The sequence below is a fragment of the Haplochromis burtoni genome, unplaced genomic scaffold, assembly GCF_018398535.1.
Source record: "Haplochromis burtoni strain Fernald_Lab_line unplaced genomic scaffold, NCSU_Asbu1 Contig_110, whole genome shotgun sequence".
NCBI classification, from domain to species: Eukaryota; Metazoa; Chordata; class Actinopteri; order Cichliformes; family Cichlidae; genus Haplochromis; species Haplochromis burtoni.
The window spans coordinates 534,167-541,280 of record NW_024582471.1 but is presented as its reverse complement, the minus strand read 5'-3'; the positions used below and the strand labels follow the sequence as shown (position 1 = coordinate 541,280).

Sequence of the window (7,114 nt, the reverse complement as noted above, 5' to 3'; positions counted from 1 at the left end):
AAGTAAAAAAATAAATAATGGGAGTATTGTTCGGTGAGAAAATATTCAATGTGTTTTTCTTGCAACATCAGCTCCGATCCATACAGCAGTTCGCTCATCTGCATCATTTTGTACCTCGTGGCTGTTTGTTGCAGTGGGAATTGCACCTTCTGATGTATTCTGAGTATCCTTCACTCGCTTCAAAGCTGAGAGAAGTTCTGAGATGGTTGTGTTTGTAGTTTGCAGTTTTGGCTGAGCGATGTAGCAGTTTCCCATCATCAGTGGCAGCCTCAAACAACCCGAATCAAATTTATAATATGCAAAGAAGATGACCAAGTTTTGTTTTTTTTAAAGTAATGCTATTCACTGGCTTCTTGATTTGACTTTTTGATCACTATTTTTTTTTCAAAGATCCTACAGTAATAGTGAGAAAACCCCAACAATCAAACGCCCTCCTATAAGCAAACACTTAGTGACAGTGGGAAGGAAAAACTCCCCTTTAACGGGAAGAAAGATAGGCAGAACCCGACTCAGGGAGGGGTGGCCATCTGATGCGACCGGTTGGGGATGAGGGGAGAGCTAGAGATAATAAGTAATGATTAAAAGCAGAGTGTTGAGTGTTGAACAAGGTGAGTGAGGAAGAACTACTGAGAGCATCATGGGAAGCCTACAGCAGCCTAGGACTACTGCAGCATAACTAAGGGAGCATTTAACTGTCACCGAATCGAACTATAAGCTGTGGACAGTGTCTGAAGCACAATTTTCCTTTTTTGTTACAGTTAATCAACTTAACCTGTTTTAAGGAAGATGGTGAATTTGATTTTTCTACTGATTATGTCAACTGACTTGTTTGTTTCATTAACATTTTTATCCAAAAGCTGGTCAAGGCCTCCAGATCCCTCTAAAAATAACAGCAAAATGAAAACATTTGTAGTGCAGATGATGAGAGACATTTCTAAAATTTCTTGCACTAAAAGTCGATAACGTGAAAAATGGCCGCATCGGTGTTTTCATGCTGCACTAACGGCCCCTTTGCCTTCATCCTAACCAAGCTAACAGAAAAAAAAGCCGATTCTACTTAAGTCAACAATTCAAAGGTCCACACTCCATTGGGAGCTGAGTGGACCATGAAATGCACATTATTGTGCTCACTTGTCTGTTTCTGTGAAGGTAAGGGGTAAAATAAGTTTCTACTTCTCCACAAAAAAAAAGCAAAACGCTAAATAAGGGCTTTGGTTGGATGCACTAAGCATATTTGAGCGTGGCGAGGGTCGCAGAGGGAATAGGTTCTTCAATAGTTTCCCACTGCTGCGCTGCTTCAACGTGCAAAGAACAGGGGAATGAAGGGGCAGAGAGAGGAATGGAGAGAAAGCATAAAAATTAGATTATGCTTTCTCTCCAGCTTTTGTTTTCCTTTGAGCACAACAAAAAGCCTTTTCTCCATTTGCAGGGAACACAAGGCTGCGGGATTAATGAAAAGTTGTTCTACCGGTGGGTTTCGGTAAAATTACAACAAATTTTTCACTGAAGAGGCGAGGCATGGCTGTTTTGCATTTCTGCGCATTTTGAAGTGAGGTGACATTTATGTGAGTCACGGGTCGTGCAGCAGCTTTGTCCTGTGAAGTGAGACAAAGTTCACCAACTGACCGCTCCAGAGCAAAGCTAAATGCCAAGGAGAGGAAGAACAGAGTTCATCTGGAAAGTTTACACATCTGATGCCAGAGGCTTGAAATTGTGTCATTTATGTTCCTTTTCTCTTTTTTCCCCTCTTTGTGACAGTTAATATCATACACAGAAAGTTAAAGATGGTTCAGGTGAAATTTAAGGTGTACTTTCAGCAAAAACAACCAGTGTGTCTGAGCTACTTTGGCAGTCAATAAACTGCGTAGGGTTTAATAGGAGAGAGCCCCGGGGACCCGAAAGCCCATTAAATTCTGTGCCCGACTAACTAACAGCGCGAAAATCTGTGAAATCAGTTAGTTAGGAAATGAAAGGATGAAAAACAGGACTGTACGTGCCATCTACACACACACACACACACACACACACACACACACACACACACACACACACACACACACACACACACCACACACACAGCATATACTCTATACACTAAGCTGCCAATGCAGAGATATCTTCACAGCACTTCAAAAAGTGAATCCATTGTGATTATAGCGGCAGCTTTTAGCATCCCATGCATCGGCGCCTGAGCTCATTACTTAGGGAAATACTTACTTAAATTGATATCTACATTTTCTTCAACTGTCAGTTAATTAACCTCTCAAATCACACATTTTGCCCCCAGTTCTTTCTCTAGCTGCTTAACAGCCTTATTCTTCACATTTACTGCTATATATATATATATATATACTTGATTTAATTCATTAAAAGTAAACAGCAGCTGCAGTATTATGACACTCTGCGTCAAGAGAGTTTCAAAATTTCCACAGATTTTACATGTGCAGCAGCTTGACGAGGTAAACTCTTATGTGCAAAGTTTGAGTTTCACTTGGGTTTTTAGCTCAACCTCTCACCTTTGCTTTGAGGTTATACTCATAACAAATCACGTTAAACATACAAATTTATCCACACACCCGTTTATCTGACTCTGTCTGTGATTAGAGATTTTTCTGGCTGCTTTGCCCTGTCCATCTGCACTGTTTGTGCACTCTCTGTGTTCAGGGTTTGTTTGGCATTTTCTTCTGAGGCTTATTTGTTATTTGCATTGTTTGCCCCCAAAGGCAGGCTCAAAACTCAACACATCAAACTAACCTGACAATCCTTTGTAGCAAATAACTGCCTGATATCACAGACATCACTGTGTTTCCTCCCTTCAGATCCTCTTTAAGGCCTTTAATGTTGCTGCCTTCAGTTGTTTCTGGTTTTTACGGCATTCAGTTTTGTATTTAATGACTGAAAAGCGTGCTCTGTTGGGCTGAGATCAAGTGAATGGCTTGGTCATCAACCATACCATTTCTTAGCCTAGAGAAACCTCTGGGTTATTATCCCTTGCACTGTGAAGCACTGTCTGATTATCCTGCTACTTCTATCATCAGCAGTCACTTAATCAATAAACACTAGTGGCCCAGTTCCACTGATAGCTATACATGCTCATGTTGTAACATGGCCTCCATCAAGTTTAGCACATAACTCTTCCCATCATTTTGGCACAAGTTCATCTTGGTTTCATCTCGACAGGCCGTTTTATCAATTTCTTTTCTAATCTTGGAGCAGCATGTTGATGATGGTTAACACAGCTCACAGCAAGAAGGACCTTGTTTTAAATCCACCATCTGGCCTTTGTGTGTGGGGTTTGCACACAGAACTGTACTCTGGCTTCATCCCACATGCAGTTTGTGGGTTAACCAGTGACTCGAAATTGTCTGTCTCTTTGTGTTGGCTTTGCAACAGGTTGTTGCAGAGTGTATCTGGACAGGTCAACAGACAGTGTGCCTACTTACTTCCCTGTAAGACTGAACTAGATAAGCAGCAGGAAATGGATGGATGGAAGTCTAATCCGAACTGACAGGTTTTGACAGTGGGAGGTTGTGTATATTTTCTACCAACTGACCCTTTTTTGACCAATGGTGCAGCAGTGGATCAATTTTTACAAGTTCTCATTAAATGAACCTAACTTTGTTACTGTTTGTGTTAGAGACAAAAATCTAATGATTTTGGAAAGAAGAGGAGACTAGCATTTGGGGGGTTATTATCATGCATCATGCATAATGATAGCACAAAGCATTCACAAGCTACTGCTGTCTGAGCACAGACAGAAAAATCTGCTCAGTCTAGATCTTACCATCAATACTTCACCTTACAATAACACCTCAACCAATTAGAGAGAGAAAATTCAAATTGTTCCTGAAAGATCAGAATTATTTTGTAATTTTACAGCCAAAACGACAAAACAATTCTGCATGTTGCGTGTATTAATAGCCAAATGATGAAAAGTGTTATTGCTGAAAGTCTGCACTTCAATCAAATATTAATTGTTAAATTTGAAAGGAGCTGTAGTGGTGTACAGAACTTAAATCTACATAAACTGTGTCTTTGTCCAGTAAATTATGAACGATTTAGATGTCAAGAATTATTTGGTCTATTGTCTTCAAACACTAGCCAGAGCTCTCTGAACGTATCCCTTTTGTTTCATCTGTCAGTCTGTTGATGCCTGTTGTGCAATTCGTGACTTACACCTGCCGATAGAAGCACCGCTTTTCCGTTTCAGTGTGTTGTTATTCAGGCTCAGATTGTTTGTTTCTCCTGGACAGTGATATGGACCCTGTGCATGGATGTGATGCTGTGAAATTTATATAGAGAGGGACAGAACAGAACAGAATGGTTGATCTTTGCATCTTGAATCTAAAGTTTTTCTCACCAAACTGCACGGAAATGAAATATAAACTGATCAAAGCACAGAAAATGGCAAATCTGCAGGAACACAATGTCACTGCCCTTTTTATTCTTGAGAACAGAGGCGACCGGTTAGATCTATCTACCTAATCCAGACATATTTAGCCAGATAATCACCTTTCATTATATAATCCTCAGGTTAGCTAAGACTGTACACATGCCCTTCATCCACATCTGCTATCCAAGACAAACAAGAAGAACAGTCAGGGTAAGTAGAAGGAAGAAATAATATCATATTCTTTTCTTCTAGCTTCTTTTGCTGTTTTTATATATAATAATAATTTATAGTTAAGTGTTCAATAATTCAGAACGACGACCACTGGCTGTAGTTCATTTGTAGGGAGCAGGCATTGCTTGGAGAACGTCTGAGGCAGCCTGCTCACACTGGCTAATGAAACTGACAAGCATTTCCTCTCTGCTTTGTAATATTTGATTATATGGATCCTGAGCTTTGCTGTACAAGCCAGCAGATGGCCAGACCTCTGTTTTCATTTGTTTTGGTTCACCATTTGTGCCCCTGTTGCTTGCTACAATGCAATTGCATCAGCTGACTTATTCAGAGCAGCTCGCTGTGTGATTATCAGGCTGGCCTCCAGAAAAACAGGCAGCGAGAGCTTGTAATTAGACTCGAATTATATACAAAGCAATGGGGAGAAATTCCCCAAATGACAGGGAAAACATGAAAACATATCTCTTTCTCACCCTCTGTTATCCTGTCTGCACAGAGACCAAAGGCGACAGTCTCATTTTAGAGCCGTGACATGAAATCAGTGCTGGATAGGGGAGGAGGGATGTGAGGATGAGAAAGTGGTGGTGAAGTGTTAAGATGGGTGAAGATAAGATGGAGTGCCAGGCCTGATTGCATTTCTATCGGTTGTTTATGGATCAGACACGGACTGGTTTGGCTCCTCTGGGACCGACTTTCTTCCGACTGGACAGCAGGCGAACGGAAAGATAATGCGAAAAATAAAAGAAAACAAGGAGAATACACAAGAAGGTGAAGCCACGCCTGAACTCACAATCAATGTGTTTTTTTGTGACTCTGATACTTTCTGTTATGCATGCCAGAAAGGTTCATTTTTGTTTCAATTTTCTTTTTAGTTAAGAAATACCTTGAAAACCACTCAAACAATTTCCCTAACTGTAGGCATATATTTGGTTTTAATTTAATGTTCTTTAATAGTATTTTATGGGGAAATTTTAAGTTCTTGTCTAAAGCGCCCTGTGGCACACTAGCATCCTTGCTTGTTCTTTGCTTCCTGTCCGATGTCACAACCTTAACCTCAGCATGACCCAGGATAGCTGGCTAAGAAATCCTCGTCCAAACAGTTCAGTCTTCAGTCTGGGTGTAAAGACTTCAATTTTTACAAAGGATATAAAAGAAGTGAGTGTAGCAGAGTTTCTTTAACTCTTCATCTTTGCTTGAAGCTGTTAGCTTAAGGCTACGTTAGTCACTAGCAGAACATACCCTAAGAGAAAACTTTATCTTTGATTCTGCTGCTCTGCTTTTGATCCTTTAAGAAAAATAATACAATTTTTAAGCGGATTGGTGGTCTGCTTTTCCCAAATCAAAGGCTTTGGGAACTTTTAACTTCTCATAGTCTTTGTAGCCTAGATTGTGTCAGATGTTAACAAGAATTCAACACGCTTCAAATATTTCCCCCAAATAAGAATATCTGCTGCATTCATAAAAGAGAGAAATAGCCAATACGACACCACTATATTTCTGAAGTCTGGAGTTGAGCATAAAGGCCACTGCAGTTTTTCAGGCGCAGAAGTAGCCATAAGTGCTAAATTGCTAGCTAAGGTGTATAGACTTTATTTACTATAATCCACGGACAGGGATATTTAGTGCTAACATATTGATATAAATTAATAATAGATAATGGATGGTGAAAATGGTTTACTCACCCAAGACTAAAGAACAAATGTCTTGAATGGCTGTATGGCAACAGTAGAGGCTGTACCTAGCAGACAGGCAGCAGCACCCATGAACACTTACTAAGTGAGGTCTGCAGCTCTTTAGACGTTGTTCTGGGTTCTTTTGTGATCTCTTGGATGAATCATCAGTGGCTTTAGAAATGGCTTTGTAACCTTTCCAGGCTGATAGATGTCACTGACGTTGTTTTGCCTGTGTTCTTGAGTTTCTTTAAATCGTGGCATGATGTGTTGCTTTTTGAGATATTTCAGCCGGCATCACTCTGTCAGTCAGGTTCTGTTTAACTGATTTTTTGATTCAGCAGAGTTGGCAATAATCAGGCCTGAGTGTCACTAGTAAAACTAAACTCAGCTTTCTAAAAAAAAAAAGTGGTTAATGCCAACTAGTTAATGTTGTAACAATGGCAATTGGATAGCTTTTCTCCCCGAATAAGTGAAATCATCATTTAAAAACTGCATTTTATATTTAATCGGTTATCTTTCTCAAATATCAGAACTTGTTTGATGATCTGAATCATCTTGGGCTACGTTCACACTGCAGGTGTTAATGCTCAATTCCGATTTTTTGATCAAATCCAATTTTTTTGACTGCTTGTTCACACTACAAATAAAATGCGACAGCAAACGCTCTCTAGTGTGAACGCTCAAAGCGCAAAAGAAGACGTCACACACAACGCGCTTTGTTTAGACCCAGAGCAAACAGTATTGTTTGACTGATGGCCCTTAATATAAAGACTTTGGACTTACGTTTCCCAATTTTTGCTTTAAGTTATTTTGTTAT

At 39.9% G+C, this 7,114-nt stretch overlaps 1 protein-coding gene across 1 annotated transcript in view; it reads left to right on the top strand.

Annotated features, from left to right (window-relative positions):
- The first annotated feature begins 4,547 nt into the window (after positions 1-4,547).
- cabp4 (calcium binding protein 4) overlaps positions 4,548-7,114 on the top strand; it is a 30,423-nt gene continuing 27,856 nt past the window's right edge. The window contains exon 1 of the mRNA XM_005928234.2: positions 4,548-4,603. The gene's annotated coding sequence lies outside the window, so the exon portion shown is untranslated. The remainder of the gene's footprint in view (positions 4,604-7,114) is intronic.